The sequence below is a fragment of the Athene noctua genome, chromosome 20 (assembly GCF_965140245.1).
Source record: "Athene noctua chromosome 20, bAthNoc1.hap1.1, whole genome shotgun sequence".
Lineage (NCBI taxonomy): Eukaryota > Metazoa > Chordata > Aves > Strigiformes > Strigidae > Athene > Athene noctua.
This window is the reverse complement of record NC_134056.1, coordinates 2,450,805-2,471,295: the sequence shown is the minus strand read 5'-3', so window position 1 is coordinate 2,471,295 and position 20,491 is coordinate 2,450,805. Positions and strand designations below refer to the sequence as shown.

The window sequence follows — 20,491 nt, the reverse complement described above, 5'->3', positions numbered from 1 at the left end:
TACACTGATGTAACCATTTTGTAGCAGTGGCATTTTAAAATATCAAGATGGTACTTTAGAATCCATTGAGTAAATGCTTCACTTTTAAAAGCAATGACAACTTTTACTTTGTTTTAGCTATACTTACTCATTGGAGGGGCTGGGAATTTCTGAAGCCTGCCAATGACTGTTGTCAGTCTGGATTTTTCCTTGCCTGACCTATTACAGCCTCATAAGCTCTTTCCTTTTGGATTCTGCAAGTAAAAGAATTCTGCTGGTCAGTGCAGAGTAATATTTCAGGGGTTACTACCTGGGAAGACAAGAGTTGATTTGATTCCTGTGCTGCAGTTTTCACAAATGCTCGAAGTAGGGCACTGTGTTCCATACGGAAGATGAACAAGCGTAGCCGGGCGGCCGGGAACCTGCCTACAGTGCTGCTGCTTCACTCAAAGAACAGGCACGTTAGACAATATTTTCTTTCTACCTAGATGAGTTTTGTTTCTTTCTGTGAATTGGCAGTATAGACATGGGAATTAACTGTTTTGGCCAGCCCTGCAGCCAAAGTCATTTTCCCAAATTAAGCCTTGTAATTTCTCTGCGCTCCCAGCACAAGAGCCCTGGAGCTTGCTGGGCAGTGTCCTTTCAGAGAGAGCCAGATTTACTGCAACTTTTCTTTAAAGAGATTCAGTGAATGGCTGTAGCACATTTTTTACTGTAGAGCTTAAAGGGTGAGTTAGAGGAGAGGTAGCATTTGGCAGCCTTGAATAAAACCCAAGGATTTGCTTATCTGAGTATTTAGAAACTGAAAATGAAAGGCTTCTATTAGGCAGGTATCGCTCACCAATACACTTCACCTATGATACGCAGACGTGCCCTGATCTGGAGGAAACTGTCTGACACTAGGTAGCTTTTGACAGCGAGCTGTTAGTCCCCTAATTCCCACCGTAGTGTCAGATCTCTAGTGTAAGCAAGTGTCCTTCTGCAGAAGATCTTGGCCTTGGGTACTGTTGCTCTCAGAGAGGTGAAAGAAAAGCAGCAGCTGGGCTTCTCAGTCATGCATCGAGGTTTTGGTTACGGAAGATAATTTCATCTTCCTGAACATCCCCATCCATGTCTGCTAAAATGCACAAGGCACTCACTCCTGTATATGAAAGGGCTTGAGTCTTTTAAATCACTCTCGTGCATATTCTGCTGTGCTTCCTTGTCTGTCATGAAATCCAAGAACTGTTTCAATGAAGCATCTGGTATTGGAATATTTGCCTCTTAAATATTTGATTCTTGACTCCATCTTGTATCCAGGCTGATTGTTCACAAACTGCTCCTTTGCTCATGGAAGTAACCATTGTAACAGTGTTCTGTTCTGGAGCTTCACAGAATTTTTGCGGGAGATGCCATAGCAAAAATGAATAGTGCAATAAATGCAGTCAAAACACTCCAGGTTGAAATATTGAGCTATAATAGATCACAAATGATCCTGGTACTTGGCTTCTGTGTATCTAAATCGGTACTGTGTCATGCCTCTTAGTTCTTTATTTTTTCTTTGCTTGCATGTCCTGTTTATCCTGCTGTGTACAGCAGATGCGTATGAATATATGAAATGTGCACATACGTGTGCAGGCAGCTAACAAGGTGGATGTGGTGTGTATGTAGAGCAGAGCTGAGAATATAATCAAATATATCTATGCTTTTTATCCTGTGTTTGATTAATGCATGCATTTAAATACATCGTGTAAATTTTATGCGGAAAATTATTACCTCCTACAATAGTGAGAAATTTGTACAGAGTTTTATAACAAAGGAAAGCAGGGAAATAACATTAAACATTGGAAAAGTCACAGAATGTCTTACTGCCATCAGTTCGGAATCGCCTTGTTAATTCTGTCGGTAGAGTCTGGTTTTCATACCTTGCCTTGGCACAAAGAGAACAGCCAGGTTTCCAGCAGAGTCTTGCAGAGCTGCTCTTACAAAGCCTGGTTACTGCGTCCTGGGGAGGAGCTGACAGCTCTGAAATGGGGCTTTCTTTGTCGAGTTGACGTGCCATCTCCCAGGGTCCCATGTCCATTGCCAGGCAGCTGTTTGCAGTTCTGCCATGGCGTGTGCGTGCATGTTCAGAGCAACTATGAAAACTTTGAGAATTCTGCTTTACTAAAACCTCAGCCAACCATTTTTTTATCCGTAGAGAACATTGGAGGAATTGCTTAAAGTGGTGTGTTAGAAAAATACATTGATTGTAGTCAAGCACAGCTTATGTTTGTAGAAGAAACATGGTTGTTTCTCATGGTATTGGATTTTACATTGACTGAGAAGAGACCTTTTGCTTGAAAAAAGGTGGAATAAGGGGTTTGCACTAACTTCAGTAAATTACTGTGGGGTTCATATTGATGTAGTTGGCCAAATTTTGCCAGTCTTTTGCGCAACGATTTTTTTCTAGGAGTCCTGTTGCAGTAACAGTAATAAAATTGATTGCGAATAAGAGAAGCAAAATCAGACCAAGTGTAACGAGTATCCTGTATGAGAGGTGCATTAATCTGGCACAATCAGTGTATGTGAATGTGAGATTTAAAGGAGGATTGTGGAATGAGTGCTCCTTTCAATTTGTTGGCTGGTCAGATTGCTTGTTAGAGCTAAAAAGGGGTCCGTTAAAGTGGCTTTTGGCTAACAACGTCTCCTGCATCCTGATTTATTACAGCAGCTAACAAAGTTTTTATCATGGAGCTCTGAATGTTTGTCTTTGTAGCAGCCTCTCTGGAATCAGCCACAAATCAAGCATTTGGCAGATGGATGTTTCTTAATTGGACCCACATTTCTGCTACAAAATTTGCGATGGAGAAAGTTTCTAGGTTGGGATTTGGGCAGAGGGAGTAGAGTCAGAGAACGGAGAGAAGGTTATTCTGCTGCAGTTGTTGATTATTGTTGTTAGTGCATTTCGGATTGTTTTCTTGTTGTAGTGAACTTTTCAGTCACTGCTGTCACTTCATTACAGTAATCTTGTAAAGATAATTTCTGACAGTTTGGCAGGAATTTAGAAAGTAGCTTTATATGGGTGGGTTTGAATTTTTTTTTTTTTAAATCTAAATATATGAACTTGGTCCCATGTCCTCTGAAACTGTCAAAGGCTGCCGTGATTTTATACAAGCTCTGAGAGGGCAGGGGCACAGCATCGCTCCGCGGGACAGATCCCTTCAGCCTGTCTTGACGTGGTGGACAACGGGCACTCGGTGGAACTCCGTATTCCGATGTAATCCCCGAGCTGAGCATTCCTAGGGACACTCTTCCTCAGTGCACCTAGAATTTATTTAATGCTAAGGGACTCTCAATTAACTAACATGGGTGATTATTTCGCAAGGTTTTTTTTTCATAATTCCAGAAGATAACATTCTATTTAAGCTTTTTCTTGGCACTACAAACGTCTGAGCATATGGTTGATTGTTAAATGAGCCTCAGCCTTGGAAGGGGTACAGCCATGCATTAATAACAGCAGGGATTTGCACTATTGCTACTTCCTCCTTAAACTTTTTTTTTTTTAGTCCCATCAAAAATTTGTACTTATAACCCACAGAGGGAAGAGGAAGTGTACAAGTCATGTAGTGCAGCACATTTAATTCCTACTCTAGTGCTAATGCAGTCTGCTCTGTGGGTTTTCAAATGATCCTGAAGCTTATTTTGATGCAATAGGAAAGCATCAATAACTTATGAACATCTGTACTCTTATAGTAAACTTTGTGAGTTCTTTTTAGATCTAATTATAATTTGTTTATTCCCAACAAACTTGATATGCCAAATATTTTTAGGCATGATGAGATTGGTTAAATTTGATGAGGATATGGCGAGTGCTGCATTACAAAGGATGAAGAAGTCACTCCGTTTCCTTTGGCAAGAGGAATGACTCATCCTGCAGAACTAGGACACGAGCAGACCCCGGAACGCGTGAAGGGCTTTCAGATCTGTGTGAACAAGTGCTGGAGAGTTTCCTTTCTCTTCTGCCTCCTTACTCACACGGCATTACCCAGTGAAGCTTTCTAAGTTGGAAGACTTAGAATAGTAGGAGCACAGCGAAGGGTGACACTAACAGCATGTTAAGGACAGCGCAGGAGCCTCTAGTTTTCATGATAATGAAACTATTTTGAGGAAACACTGCTGAGTTCCTATCTGGAAATCATTCAGCACTGTCAACAATAACTAAAGTGCAAAATAAAACATCTGGAAAAGTCAGGAACGGGAGTGTCCAGCAGGTAACAATGTCTGATTTCTCCTGGAGTGAGTTGTGTCTGTTCCAAATCCCCTCACAGTCAGGGAACAAATGTACGTAGCTTGAAGATTCAAGGACGGTCTCAGGATTAAGACTGGCCTCATACTTATATCAAGGCTACTTTGTCCTGGATTATGCAAATCAGCCTTTTAATGGGGTTCCTTTGCAAAATATTTCTTGAACCATAAAGTTAATTACTGATCCCTAATTAATAGCTATGTTAGGAGGCTAAAGTAACATCAGAACATCAGAGAGAACTGCTTTGAAGGAGAGATGCAGGAGGAAATTACCAGTTCTCACCAGAAACTGTTATGTTCCTCATCTTCTTCTCGTGGTATTATGAAGTTTAGACACTGGTATTCAGATATTTTTAAAAGGAAAATACTCTTAACGAAAAGAGGGGATTTTGGAGGGGTTTTCTGAGAAGCATTGAAACAAAAAAATTAATCCTTTATATAGAAGAAAGACTAACACTGTGCTCTGTAAAACTAATGTACAGTTCCCTTATACAGGTGGTTCGGGTTTCCATTGTGTTAAGACTGGCATTTATTCCCCTTGGGAGTCAGTCTGATCCGCAGGTAACGGCTGATGTCAGGAGCAGTTAGGGCAGGAGTGTGTTTGAAACTGGGTGTGGGATGGGCAGTTTCCGTCCTCCTGAGCGTGGCAGCCCTGGCAGCGCCAGCGGAGGCTCCGCAAAGCTCACACCCTTTCCCAGACAGTGCTCTTTGCATTGCGTTTTCTTAATTAAGGGAAGTAGATCTCCTGGTAAATCTGGGAGGTTGAAAAATCAATTCCACCGGCCTGTGAACATAAAAATATTTGTTATAAAGCCCCGTTCAGGAGTGTGCTGCTCCTCGTGGCTAAAGCCGTTTAATACCCCCAAGAAGGGCAGAGTCAGACTGGAAACAATGTGGTGCCTTTCAGCTTCTCCCAAGGCAACAGCAAGGTCTCAACTATTCCTCCTCGTAATTAGGTTTTGTTACACACGCATGCACATATATATTTGTTCAGGCTTTTGCACAAGCATGTAAATCGGTGATTTGTATCTGAGGCTACCTGAGGTAAATGTATTTGACATTCTCAAAGAAATACATAAACACTTCCCCTTATCCTACATATTCAAATTAACTTCCTAATTGAACAGGGTGGCCATGTCTAATATCTCTCAGTAAAAGCCTATATTAATTCCTAGAAAAATTTTCAAGCCGTAGACAAGGGAAGGGCTAAGAGGCTGGAATTATTTAATAGCCTTCTTCACATTTCTCTGCTTCCTGGTTTCCTCACAGTCCAAACAAACAGCACAGTGCCCCAGAGGGTACAGCCTGTGCTTTGACTTGACTTGGAGTCATGTAGTAAAATTATAAAATCCTTCCTGCTTAGGCATATGCAGCGCTACTGGGATAATTGGCTTCATGCATCTTACAATTAGCTTGCAAAAATATGTTTTGCATTCCTGACCTTTTCTCTATAAGCAAGGCCATTGTTTCACTGTCCTGCTTAATTACAAAATATAGTGTTGTGTGAGGATAGAGATGACATCGTTGTATCGTTGGCTCTAATTTGACGAGACATCATAATGGGGAGTTTTCATACTGAGGGCACTGAATTAGTGTAGCATGAAGCCACATTTCTCTAAACCTACTAAATAAGGAGAAGTTAATTTTATGCTCTATCTTTTTGACATTTGTAATCAAAGCATTGTATTACAGCTGCAGATGGTTAGCATTTGAAGAATGTTTGGTAAATGCTGACAATCGGAAGGCATTGTTTCTGCAGCAGAAGATCAGGTTGATTAATGGATAGAAGGATGCTTTCCTTCATTTTACTGTTCTCACAGTCTGAATACGTATTATTGACTCATTTGGCCATTGCCCGACAGACATGATGTTGTGGTGCATCAGTGTACACCTCGGGGTTACAAGCAGATACTTCTGTTCGTATCCTTTCAGCCAAGACTCTGAGAGAGGGTGACAGTTAAGTTGCATTGTGGCTCATGGTGTCTTGATATTCTTCAGATCAAAGGCAGATACTGCTACTCCATTGCATTAACATTTTGTTTCCAAACAGACCATTTATTCTGACTTTGCCCTGGTGAGATTTTCATGTGCATGAATTTCAGTGCAATTACATTAGCATTACTCTTCATGTCAATAAACTCAAAGAAAAAAAAGAGAAAGAAGATGACATCACTACAGCTTTTATACCAGAAGATGTGTTCTGTTAGTTCTAGACTCTTCTGTTTGCTTTTTGAATTATTATTTGTTTACAGTAAAAACTAAGATACTTCTATCCCAGGCTTAATCATTCTGGCACACAAAGAAGACTGCTCATGATGAAAACATTACTTTTAAACTAAGAGGAATGGTCTTGCTTGCCCAAGCCCACTGCCTCCTGGCCACGTGTGCCCCTTGCAGCAGATCCAGTCATCACGCAGTCTTTAGCAAGTTGGTTCAGTGGGAAATTATTATTTAGGGGGATGATTTTCTGTTTGGTTAGGGCACTGATCCAACTCATGTAACTGCAGAGTAATGGGAAGGTGGCAGAAAAAGGATTTTTCCTTTCAGCAGCGGTGTACAGTTGCATTTAATGAGATAGAGTGTCAAACCATACTCTCAGTTTCGGCCCCGAGTGCTGTGTAGGCACAGGGGAGAGAGACCCACCTGACATCCGCCTCAGTTTTCCATCTTTCAAAATGGCACTTCCCATCTCATAGGAGAGGTACATTGCTTCATGGATCAAATTTTTCTGTCCTCTACTCAGTCATTTCTATTGGCAATTAGTGTTAGCAATAAATGTCTTTCTCTTTTGGAAGGAGGAAATGTTTAAAAACAAGTTCACTCTGTTCTTCACTGAAACGCTTCAAAACCTTGATTGGAAAATCTGCGTGAGGGACAAAGAGTTGAAAGTGAACATGTAACAACTGAGGTGGGCAAGGTTTTCAAGCCTTTGTTCAGAGAGCTGGAAGACGCAGATGTTTGACATGTATATCTTGTTATCCGATTTCATATTGCAGTGGTCGTGCTCAGGAATCCGCTGATTGTAGCTGGAGGCAGCCTGTGCATCGAGCTCACTGCTGGCAGTTAGTTGTACACAGCACTGGGTATAATGATGCTCAAGACTTGTGAATATAAAATAACTGTGTCAAGTTCATCCATCAGCTGGGAGGGAATCAAAAAACAGGCTGAGGAAAAATATTCTCCTCTGTCCTTCCTCCTTACCGTACTCTTTAATAATACCTTATGATCTGGAGCCTCTTCTTAAGTGATTATTAGAGAGACTAGTAGCTTGTTCACGTATGGATATCCTCTTATGATCCTGATATTATGATCTTGTTTATCTGGTTGGCAGTGTTTATAATTTTGATTTTTCAGTACAACTACAGAATGTCTCACTTATTTAGGTTCTCTTCAGCAAAATTCAGGTCAAGTGTGATGAAAAGAACCAAGAACTGATTTTAATTGAATTAAGCCAGTGCATTTTAGCTGGAATTAAAATATAATTTGTTTAAAAATACTTAACTGATTTGAATTAAACCCAGAAATATAAATTTAGCTTTAATCCATGTGTGTTATATAAGTAATTATATGAGAAAGGAATGTGGCATGCGTTGTACATGACTGATAGTGTGCAGGAGGGTGGCACTCATTCACAAAATGATTTAAATGTATTAGTAATTATAAAGCCATAGGTATTATATCAGGCTGTCCCCTTTGCTCGCGTTTACAAATGTCTCTGGGATTATGTTGGCCCTGTACAATAGCCCCCACGCTCCATTGCTGGTACATGAGAGATTACACACATCCCCTATTTGAACCGTTCAGTGCTTCTTCCCCACAGGAGTCCCTCTGCAAAGTAGTCCTGTGGTAGTTACCAAATGATTTACATAACTCTGTTGTATGTACCTTGAATAATTAATATTTTGCTGTCCTTGCTGTGTGGGGAGTTTTGTTCCATTATGGATATGTTTGTTGCTATATAGTAACACTTGAAATATGTATATATACAGAGAGGGGGAGAGAGAAGGATGATTTTTTTTTTTTTTTTGGTGACAGCAAAATTTCTGAAAAAGCATTGCTTCTGAGAATTGAAATGAAAAGCTGAAGGCTGCTATTAGCTCATCTTGGAATCTGTTGTTTATGCTCTGCCTGGCATAATCCTCCTGGGCACTGGGGAAGGCCAAGCGCCGTCCTGCCGGGGCGGGAACGCGGGGCAGGCTCTGCGTGAGCCGCCGGGAGACGATTCCCCGACGAGGGGTAACGGGCCACCCCATCGCTGCCTGGTCAGCCACTGCACTGCGGGTGGGATTTCCCTCTGGGCACAGACAGAGCAGTTCTGCAGCCAGCCCAGAGTGAAACACAGACGCTCTGGAGGCTTTTCTCAGTTATCCAAGGTCTCTTGAAGCTGTGGAGTCTGGAGTGTGTGTGTGTGTGTGTGTGAGAGATGTCTGGCATTTTCAATCACAATAAAAAAATGTTTCCTGCTACCTTGTGACGTATGAACAATTCAAGCCCTGGCTCTTGCTAAAAAACAGTAAGAAGATAATTTGAATTCAAGTTGCCGGTTGCTTGAATTTGGTGGTAGTTGGATGAGGAGGTTCGGTTTAGGACTACTGGAAAGGGAAGAGACATTTGCAGCGTAACATTTCTCCTACACGTTCACATTCTGAATCGGTGGAGGAGACTGAGGTATAAAACTGGGCTGTTTGTGAGCTCACTTTGATTTCAGTTTTTGTGCTTTCAGAAGATCGGGTTTGCACGGTTTAAAAACAACATTGCAGCATTTTTTCTTTTGAGACATGTTGAAATGGTTGCTTCCGTGCTCTACTTTAACACTTTTAATTACTGACATGACATTGCTCATGACTGCCCCATACTATGGCATTTTCACTATACCTTTACTAAGGCTCTAAGTAAATACAGAAGTACGCGTTGTTTGTGCAGTGTCTGTGTTGGTGAGCGCCGAGGGTTTGACCACCAAAGTGTAATTAGCAGAGTGATTACACCCAGGCTGTGTGCACGGGGGTGCCTTGGTGGGTGCTGGGTACCCAGGGGTACCGATGGGGAGCCGCCGAATGCTCGCCATGTGCTTCCTGAACTGGGGATCGCATCAGCAGAGGCTCGCGGCAGGAAACCTCTTCAGCTCACCCAGAATTAATTATTCACTGATCATCACTCAGACCTTATGGATTAGGGAGCAGGGAGGAGGGTTGGCAGGGGGTGGATAGAAGATGGAGCAATTTGGATTGCAATTAGTATTTCATTTCTTTCCTTACTCCCTGTTTGCTTAAATTGGAGATTGCATGTTAGAACCAAGCAAGGATTTATATCCCAGCAGTGGAAGTTCCCTGTGCACCAGAAACTAGCAAATCCACTACAGTCTTTAAGCTTCCCAAAGAGATAAAGCACTCAGACTGTTTGAGGAGTTGAAACATCAGGGGAGCAAGTTTTGCTTAGAAAACGTTGCAAGGAAACAGCAGTGCCCAGCCTGCCAAAGCAGGAACACTTCACTAGCCATATCCTACCCTTAGGATAAGAGCATTTAGATATTGTCTCTCTCCATCCATTATCTATCTTCTCCCTGTTCTACCTCCTTCAGTGCACTCCTTGCCAGGAGTCTTCTCTGAGGATTAAGGCTGTGGCAGATCCATAAGAGATACCCAAGCCCGTCCGGGTAAGCGGTCCTGCAGCAGACAGTGTAAACCCCAACCACTGGGTGCATCACCCAGTCCCAGAGAACGTAATTTTATGTTTAGTCATTACGGTAACGTTAGCCAACAGTTGAAAGTCTGCTTCATTGGTGAGATTGTGTCTAATGTTGAAACCTCAAGGGGTTTTCTTGATTATACCAGTAACCACAGTCTGGGTCACACTTTGCAATAATTATCCTGATGTCTGAAAGGTTGTTAGAAAGTCCCTAGAGGAAGGGGCCTGGTTGCATTGCAGAAGAATTTAGAGGTATATTCTGGCAAACCTTCAGCACTTAGAGATTTATTTAAGTTAGTTCTTTTAATTGCTTTCTTGCATCCCTATTCTATTATAAGCTCTGTGAGCCATCTAGGGAAGTAAGTCTAACTAATATTAATCTCCTCAATCCTTCTTCCTTTAACTGGTTACTCCTGGCTTCATTTACACAGACATTTGAGCCCTACAGAGTGGGTAATAATCTTGATTCTGTTTTAACATGTTCTAACAGAACATGTAACTTAGGAAAAATTCATCAGCTGACTTCTGCATTTGATTTTTTTTTTTTTTTTTAATTCTCATCTCTTAAATGTGGCTTATGATCTTTGTGTAACGTTGCTGCTTCCCAAGACTGTTGGCAGCTTCTGTGATATGTATTCATAAAGCAATTCCAGGTCCTTGAGTGAAACCTGCAAGAAAAGGGCAAAGAATTATTTGTCTTTTTTTCATTATCATGGCCCTCTTGTTCTGACATGCACTTGAGAGAAGTTTTCTTACTTGATGCCTTTATATCTAAAGCTCTCTCTTTGTACAAACTGAGGCAGGTTGTCTTGCCCTCCTTAGATAAAGTCACTCATGTTGAGGCTATCGCTCACTTTATTAGCTTTAGTTCCAACCCTCTCACCCAACAGGCAGAGCCTCCACGTACCCCTCAGCTAGAGCAAACGTTTTGGTAGCGGGGGAGTGAAAAACAGTATGATGAGAGCCCATCAGAGTGATGGCCCAAGGAGCCCAGTGCCAGTTCATGGTTGGCTTAGTCCCTGACTCAAGAGCGTGGTTATCTCTTCTGAATGTTATAAAAAGTTTCATTGTCTTAAAAAATAATAATCCCGTTTGAGTCGCGTGAAGTATTTTTTTTCTCAATTACATTTTGTATCAGTGGATTCCACAGACACAGTGAGATGTACAATACATAATTTATATCACTGACATTTTTTAATCTATTGTTAGTTATCTTTCATCTTTATTATCTATTCCTTGGCCATTTTAGTAAAAGACAGTAAATAGAAACAGCCGATTTCTTATTTTACCATGCATTATTTGCTGATAATTTGCTAAGGGGACATTTGTCATGTTGTCTCTCCTTGTCTTTTCCAGCTAAACAGACTCCTCTTAGACTATTTTCCATGGTTTATATCACTTCTTGAGGCTTTCCCGAATAAATGTATTGCACATGTACATTAGTATGCTGTTGGAAGAAACACCTTTTCCACACCTGTTTTTCTTGGAAGCGCTCTCTATGTTCTGTGCATCTGTGAGACAGGTGTCTTAGGGGAGTTGGGAGCTGCAACTGAGGAAGACTGAAACACGAGAAACATGAAGGTATTAGTTTGGTAGCATCCAGATTCTGCGCTTTTGGGACCTTAAGAGAAATTCTGGGGTGGAGGATGAAGGAGAAAACAGGGGTAGGCTGGCTGCCGGAAGACTTCAGCAGGTAGCGTTACTGAATGAGCAGCACTAGATGCGTGGTTCGAGCAGTGTGGGCCGTGGCACAAGGACAGTGGAGCGTCGGCACCTCTTCCCTCTCCAGGGCGGTCAGGGCGCTCGTGGGAACGGTGCCGATGGCTGCGAGCGAGAGCAGCAGGGACCTTAGTGCCGTGGCTGTACGAGTCTGTGTTGGGTGCCATGGCTCTGGGGGGTTACAGACATGTCGAAGCGGCGTGGCCCAGGCAAACCCCACACCTCTGGCAGGGGGACAACGCGCTGCCTCTGAGCGTGGTGCTCCTTGCCAGCACCCAGGAGGGTGCAGGCTGCCTCCCTCCCGCTTCGCTCCCCCCTCTGCTCCCCTGGGAGCCCTCGTCCAGGGCAGAGCACCCCGAGGGGACCCTCCTGAGCAGGAGGAGCAGCAGGGGCAGAGGCTCCAGGGCTCCCATGGGGACGGAGGTCCCAGGGCTCCCACGGGAGGCTCCAGGGCTCCCATGCCACCAGGCACTTCCTCAGCCCAGGCTCACCACGACCTGCTGCCTTTACTCCACCCTCCCTTTCCATCTCCCAGACTCCTCGTCCCTCCTTGTCTCGGAGGAACATATCCTTTTGTTAAAATGAAGTGATATAGAGTCAGCATTACACAGAGGAATGAGTTATAAAATAATGGGGCTAATAAGCATGTAAAATAACCTGACTGTACAAGAGTGCAGTCTATGGAACAGCAGCTGCAGCAAATACATTCAGGTTATCAGTGTGTGGCTATTTTGTGCTGAGAGGGCTTAGGTGTAATGAGAGTTACTGCATCACAGGAACTCTTGGCAATGAATAGTGACATTTTCCAATAACAACTTTTCCAAATGAAAAAAATCCCCTGTATGAATGCAGCCCTGACTGACAGCTTGGGGATGTCCCCTCTCTACCCTCACAACAGGTAGAGCATATGTGGCACTGCAGCCTTCCCTACGCCTCCCAGACAGCGTGCCTTGAGCCCCTGCCACAGAGCCCTCTGCGGGGGGCACCAGGCTGTTTGTGCCCCACAGCTCGTTCAGCCTACACGTGCCCCGGGGAGACTCAATTACTGTGAGCTGGGTCGGCAGCTCTTTGAGGATTAGGTACCTGCTGCTGAGAAGTGGGCTCAGGTCACCAGGATGGTTTCAGGCAACCAAATGGTAACTCTTAATTGCTTTAGTCCTACACCACTACCTGGGGTTTGAGGACTCATCAATAATTTCCTGCGCTAACTGTCCTGGCCTTGGTGTTCTGAAACTCAGGTTAGATTTTTTATTTTTTTTTTTAAATTAAAATGCAAAACAGGACTTGACCTAAATAATTCTACCAACCCAATCATAAGTCTGAAGGTTTTGGAAGTATCAAATTCCCTTAAACATTTAATTCCACAGTCTTGATTTCATCCAGACCATTATCCTACTTTGTTCCAAACTGGCATGTTGCATTCTTGCTCCTGACTAATAAGTTACAAGCAAGAGTAATGTGTCAGTATTTTCAGAATAGGATGAGTACTGTATCACCTGCATCTCTGGCATTTTTATTTTCTCCTATGTGATGTATTAAAACCACAGACCTTGTCACCAATAAGCTGAAAAAGCATCATTCAGCTCTGTAGTTTTTCTGGACACTTTCCTTCCTCTTACATTTTTTTTTTCTTTCTATAAATGTCAGTGCATAAAGAATACAGGATTCAATGTGATTCGTGCTGTTGGTGTTTGGTACACAAAGAATAACACTGTTTGGTATCAGTAAAATATATTGGAGAAATCGACGACTCCTAACTGTTCATCCTTATAATCGAGTTAAACATAAATAGATCTTCCAAACCCATTTTATACCTCTGTGGAGATTAGGGCAGGCCAACTGTTTGAAACAGTGATTAGTAAATTCGTACTTTAATAAATATTGTGAACTGGCCTTGCAGCTCTCCCTGTAATCTGACTATTGTTTACATCTATTTGTAAACCTTAAAAATGATACTCATTTTGTCTCACCTGAAAGATCTACTGAGAATTCTTCATTAGTTTTTTTGTTGAAAAATTATTTTAGTGATGAATCACCTGACCAAAAAAAAAAAAAAAAAAAAAAGTCTAATTCAGCAGTTTGTGATGGGCTATTTTGTCCAGTGATTTTATCTATCCTTTGTATCAAAAAGTACACTGGAAAATGTTTTATCTCAGTCAAGTGTCTAGCTCTGTGTAGTTGTTTCTTGTGCTGCTTCTGAGGTCAGAGAGCTCCAATTTTTCTGTGTCATGGCATCCAACTCATAGCAACCTCATCACAAACCTATTTTAAAGGTTCTACAGGTCGCTCCCATGGTCAACTTCATTTTGCATTAACTAGAAAGAGGTCCCAACCAAGTACACTGCTAGGAATCTTTGTCAGCAGTGGTCCCTTTTCCTGGAGCTCATCTTTGCACTGCCCTTTTCCATGATACAAGAGGTCACGTTATTCCGTGTCAGTAAGTTTGCAGAAAAATCTAACCTTTTTGTTATGGTCATGAGCTGCTGTCTCTGCTGAGCTGTAACAGGCTGAAACGGGCTGAGAATCTGCTAAGTGGTAAATTGTGAGATGGCATAATTATGGTTTACACAACACACACGCGCATGGACAAACCAGGGAATTAGTACGTAGGGTGGATTAGGGAAGTCTGCTTTGTACAGCTTTCATCACCAGTATTCCCTGCGAAAGGAATTTCTTCTGCTACTTAATTTAGTAACACGTATATCTGATTTTCAGTTTTCGGCAGAAGGTGGGAAGGAATGCGGCTGGATTTGCTTTGAGTTTAGGGGATTTTTGCTGTTGTCACTCTCTCTAATGACTCGGAAAGGTGGTGACTTTCCCCGAGTCCACATAGTGTTTTACCATCCTTGCTTGTCTGCGTGCAAGGGAGTGGTTTTCCACAACAACAATTGGCAATTACAGCTCTTATTTTAAATCAGATGAAACTAAAACAGACTGCTCCCACCCCGGACTCTGCAGATGGGCAGCGTTTTGAATCCTGCTTGAATAATCACTGATACTAATTATAGAATTCGGGGAAGACGGCGGGGCTGCCGCGCTGCGTCCGACCGGGGAGCGCTGTAATCTTCCAGCACAAACTCAAATGCAGCAAATCAGAATAATTTCTCCATTGTGATTTCTGCTGTTCGCTTTGTCTCTGCTTTTCTTCCCCTTTGCTGCCCTTGCACTTCTAGTAAGGGAGCTTGTAACCGCAATGTAGTAAGCACTTGAATGGCTGGAAAATCCTTTTATAGCAAAGAAGATGTGATTGTTACTTATTTATTTTATGTTTGGTTAATACAACCGGAATACAAACGGGGCTGCGATGCCTAAAGGCCTTGCATTCTTAGCGTAATTCCTTATGACATGTGTCAGGCTCTGTTTTATTCAGGTGGGTGGTATGATATTAAACAATAAAGCAAGCTTGCATTTCTCTGCAACTGTATTTATATGCACACTCCCCGGCACAGAGGTGCTTATTAGTGGAATGTCATACCCACGCTGGCTATACCCAGCCTGAAACATTTTGCAAATACTGTGTGGGCCTTAAGAGAAATCATCTTAAATCTATCAGATAACCTAACGCCAGCGTGTCCTTTCTGCCTTATCCTTTGTCGAGGCAAAGAGCCATTCCTTAAGTAATGCTCTAGATGGAATGTTCGTGTCTGAATGGAATATCGATTTTCTAATTGCTGTGCTGCTGTTAAATGAGTCGTTAGTGGGGAGTAGGGGAAAGCAAACTCAAATGTGTTGCAAGGTAGCTTTGGCTTGTCTTTGCTAAGCACACCCAGGGTGTTAATGTGTGAAATCCAACAAATGGGGTAAGGTGGAATTTTTTTTTGTATGACACAGACATAGAGAGGGCAAATGAGACTCTCCAGTGGGAGAGGCTTATTCTCTCACAAAGCACAAAGCAACCTCTCAGCTTCAGGTACTCACGCTGCAACTAGGGAGGAAAACAAATTGCAAAGCGGTGGCATCTTATGCAATAGTCCCCAGGAGGTGGGTCAGTCACTCTGAATCATCCTGCATGGTCTGCCTGAGCTCCTGCAGGCTCTCAAGTGCAGAACGGGGTTGTCTGTTCCTCAGACACATGCAGCAGACAAGTATTTCTGTTTCCCTGGTACGTATTTGCTGCTGTATGAACGTGGCCCGATGGACAGTCCCCAGTGCAGCCATGGAGAAATTTCCTTGGTTACACACCAGCCCCTGACCCTCCCAGGGGGTTCTCGCAGGCTGTGCAACTGCTGCTGGCTGCACCCACCCTCCTGCCTGCCGCCAGGTCGGCTCTGAGCCGGTGACCTCGAAGTCATTCCCTCCATCTCCTTCTAACAGTCCCTAGAAGCAACCTAGTGGGAGAGAAAGGGACTTATCTGGCTTTTTGAACGCCTCTAGTCAGGCACTTCGGAAAGTAAAATGCAGTCTCTGAGGTGAATTCTTTATTGCAAAGAATCTTCTTGAGACAATGGAAATAACTATCAGCTGTGCCACATCTAGCTGATAAATAATATTTCTTAATATAGTTTCAGAAAATACAGCTTATGTTTATGTGTTCAAACACATCCTCTTAGCAGAAAAATAGCTTCTTTATTTTTCTGAAGATTAAAATGCCAAATCAACTAATTACTTTTCTTTGAAAACCTCTACCACATAAAACACATACTCTCAGTGAACTAAATTGATTTATATTCAGCCATTAATTCTCTATAGCCCATAATTTGCAGAACAACAAAGCTAGTTGGAAAATGTGCCCTATTAAGGGACAAACAGCTTTCTGAATAAGACGGAGATATGTTGGCTTGGAAAAGAAACAGGGGTGCCGCCAAGGCTGGGGTGCACTGGGGCACAGGCACAGGCTCCGGGGGCAGCCCTGGAGAGTGTCCTGAGCTGCCGTACAAATTCCCTGTAAACTGAATTTCCTGTCCTTGCTAAGGTAACGGTGAGAGCAAGGTACGTGTCCGTGCAGCTGGGACAGTCAGTGGTACACGTGTAGCAGTAAATGTGTACAGCTCTGTGTTTTTTCCCAAACTATGGGATGCTCTCTCGTGTTCCTGCAGTTGAAGTCTGTGTATGTAATGCAATTAGGTGCCATGACCTTTCCTTTTGGGAGGCTTTTCCATTGGCTTAAGAATATTCAAAATTTCTCCTAACATCTCCATTGGTCTTATTTGCATTATCCGTGGAAGATTTTTATTTTTTATATTAGAAGAGTTAGAAAATTAGTAAAATTATATTAGGTTTCCTCCAGTATGTGCGTCATTGACTGGAATCGAGATCTTGATAATGAAATTGGAATTTGTCTACCTCTGGTTTGGGATAGTAATAAGAGGATGATAGAATAAGCTGGGCATTAGGTACAAAACTGCTGGGTTTTGGCAAATGACTGAGATGATATAGAATATTGTGATTGACAGGAGGATAGTTTGGACTGTGTGTGCAGACTGGACACGGAATTGGAGGCTGAGAGGGTGTGGGAGGCCTGAGAGAGTGGGAGGCCGTGATGGTGTGGGATGCCCAGAGAGGGGAGGCCGAGAGCATGGCACACCTGCTCAGGGGAGGGGCCCCTGGGGCACCCTTGGGTGGGACCGGCCTGTGTCCCTGGGCTGGGGTGGCCCCGGGGACAGGCGAGACCCGGGGCAGCTGAGGGAGGCTGCGGGGTGGCTGCCTGACATGGAGGCTTTGTTGCTCGTTCTCCAGAAGGCTCAGCTCTGCCGGGAGCTGCCGGGGAGGGTTTTGAACATTTGGGGACAAGCTGTGAGTCCTCATGAGTCACTGGATGGCGGGAAAGCCCCCGCTGTCCCTGCCCACGGCTGGCAGCTCCCCGAGAGCCCCGGGGCTGCGCGGCTGAAACCCCAACGGGCGCAGGGTCGGGACTTCCAGGAACAAACACGAGCAATAAAAGTGTATTTATCACCATTTGAATGGTGATTCTCTGATGTTGGATTTTAGGTGAGATCGCTCGCTCTGCCTGCAAGGCGTCATTCGGTGTGTGGTTTTATGGGAATCTTCTATTTGTTCCCCGAAATGGGAGTCTGTCAGGCACTGAATAAATGCAGGCAGAGCTAGCAGGGAGGTGTTACAGCACAGGAAACAGAAACATAGTCTTAAACAAATTAAAAGGATGGTAATTAACCAAATGAATTTAATCCTGGAGATAATCAGAGGAATACATTTAGAAGGAAAATAATCCCAATTCTCAGAAAACAGTAATTAAAATATACTCATTTTTGGGAGCTAGATTGGAGGCAGCAAAGTAGAATAAAGCCATGATGGATGCTCTTTGGGACAGCGTCTGGCGAGGCCCTGATGTGTGATCTAAACATAGCCCCTTGATAGGATCAAATTCAGAGTTTGGGAAACGTCTCTGAATAAATTCTTGAGATGCTGAACGGAGCACAGAGCACAGCCAGTTCTGTTATCTAGGTCGGCTGAGAGAAAACAGGGGATCAATTTCATAACCATGTATTTAACGGGTGTCAACAGTGGGGAGGTGAAAGAATTTAGGGTGGATAATTGACAGATAAACGTGGGACAAGGTGGGAAGATGCAGGCATCAGGGAATCACCTGCGTACGCCAACGTGTCAGGCTGGAGCAGGCTGCCGGGAGAAGCAGCGAAAGCGCTCCTGTGACTGACACGGTCCTTGAGGATGTGCTGGAGGAGTCAATCACCCAACAGGTCTCTTCTGCTTTGCATTAGCACTGGAGGATCCCCAGCGGGGTCTGAGAGCAGGGAGATTTAACGGGGGAAAGGGAGGTCTGGGAGGAAGAGCGGGAGATTGTATTGGTGCGTGTTGTTTGAAAATCCAGCCTGGGTGCCGTGTCTCGTTCTCTAGCAGACGTTAGCTAGGTGTGGGGGTCTCTGGTTTTTCCTTTGGGTTCTCTTGTCCAGGTCTCAGATGTTGTCTTTTGTGGACAAAACTAGAGACGGGTCATGGCAACAAAAGAGTGACTCGTGCCAATACACTGAAAGCTATAAAGTTTAAGGCAGTTTCAGGCTTTCTTACAGTTGAATCTGTTAGAGAGGGAGCAGTTGAATAGAGTACAGAACTAGAAAAAAAAACCCACAGCTATTTGTTTCCCAGAATAAAACCAGTTCCTTTTAGGATTTAGTCCACGAAACAGTTAAAGTGCCCAATCCTCTTTGGGAGTCCTACCTCTTTGGGGTTCTGAATGAGCAGATGCACCTTCTCTACAAAATATGTATAAATACTGTTTTTCTAGGAAACGCCCATCTGATCTGATCACAGCATATTGTGGTTTGACATCTGTTTGTGCACACAATAATTCATATTGGTCTAATTTATTATTGAAACTGCCAGCAGGTGAATCGATGGATTGATGAGAAGCATATTTGGGTATTAATTTTATTTTATCAAAATGCCTGCAGAGAGGAAAAATCATGCTGGGATCTCAGGGAAACAGACCTTTCTAGGATTGTCCGGTCTTTACCTGCCCAGTAAATGGCCAGAGGATGGAGAATGCCCTTGAAAGGAGTTCCATCCCCCAGGGGGTGGCTGGCATGGATGCACCGAAGGGTGTCTCTGAAGGGGAGGCAATGTCTGCTGTACCCTGCTCACTCAGATGTACTCAGTCTCATGCAAATAAACTAGATTAAACAAGATGCTCCTAGGATTATTAATGAACTTGAGATCTCTAAATTGCATATTAGGGGGTTTCCACTGGATTAAGTCCTCTGCACATCACAATGCTCTTATCTGGAATTTATCTGCGTGCAATAAAATGAATAAAAACTGAATTAGAAAGAAAATGTCAATAGAAATCACATAAATTAGCATGCAGATTTATAATCTCTAATAATTACTGTCTTTACAGAGTTTGTATATTTTTTACCTTCATCCAGACTTCAAATGTTTCATTTTAAATTTACATTCCTAGTCTTGCATCATCTAAATTTATGGTAGGTTGCCAGCCTCTAGAGCTTGGGCAGCAGCTTTGCACTGATTACACCAGCACTGGGCTGTGTCATACAACTCAGTTGCTCTTTTTAAAACCTCTGAGCCTTGTGCGTGTTGGAGACTCCTAATGGACATGGTAAAACAGGACATGTTGTCTAGCAGGTCACCTCCTACAATATTCAGCATCGAACTCAGAGGTTTGCTCTGTTCATTAAGGCTCTCAGGAGAAAATTGTTCACTGGTAGAGTATCTGGGGGGTGATCTGAAATGTGGTGTGGGCAAAGGAACTGTCTGTGGGGATTGAAGATGATACTGGACATGAGAAATAAATAGCACGAGAGCTAGCTTGGAAAAGCGGGCTAGTAACTGACCCCACAGATACCGCTGAGTAACACAGCCCGTGCTTCCCATTCTTGATCCTTCCCTCCAAGCTATCAGTCAGTCAGAAGGCTGTAAAATACTAAACAGCTTTAAAACACGTCAAGCTTAAAAGTAACATTTAATGAATAAGAATTCTCTGCTCTTGAAATAAATAAAGAACCCATTTTCCATCTGTATCTGCAGCACATTGCTCCTCACAACCTCTTGTTATAGAAATACTTTCTCAGTCTGGCATGTTTTTCCTTTCCCCAGCTAATTATGTTCAGTTTCAAGTAGGTGCTCTGGAGTAACAAGTGACTGTCATTTAGGAAGTCAGAGTCAGAAGGGATACAGAGTTTCATGAAACCCTTTGTGACCTTGGAATGTAGCAGACATTTTTCTTTTTTTTTTTTTGTTTGACTTCTTCAAAGGAAGACCTTCAGCCCTTCTCAGATTCAGCCATCTCTATATTGCAGTCATTAAAGATTCAGTAGCACCTTTTAAGTCCATGTTAGGAAATTCAAATTTTTCAATTTAGTAAAGTTGTGTCTCTTTTTCAAGTACCATACTGCTCATTTTTGAAGGT

At 43.1% G+C, this 20,491-nt stretch overlaps 1 protein-coding gene across 7 annotated transcripts in view; it reads left to right on the top strand.

The window, feature by feature from the left end:
- DAB2IP (DAB2 interacting protein) overlaps window positions 1-20,491 on the top strand; it is a 207,365-nt gene that overhangs the window by 89,949 nt on the left and 96,925 nt on the right. The gene's annotated exons all lie outside the window — the stretch shown is intronic.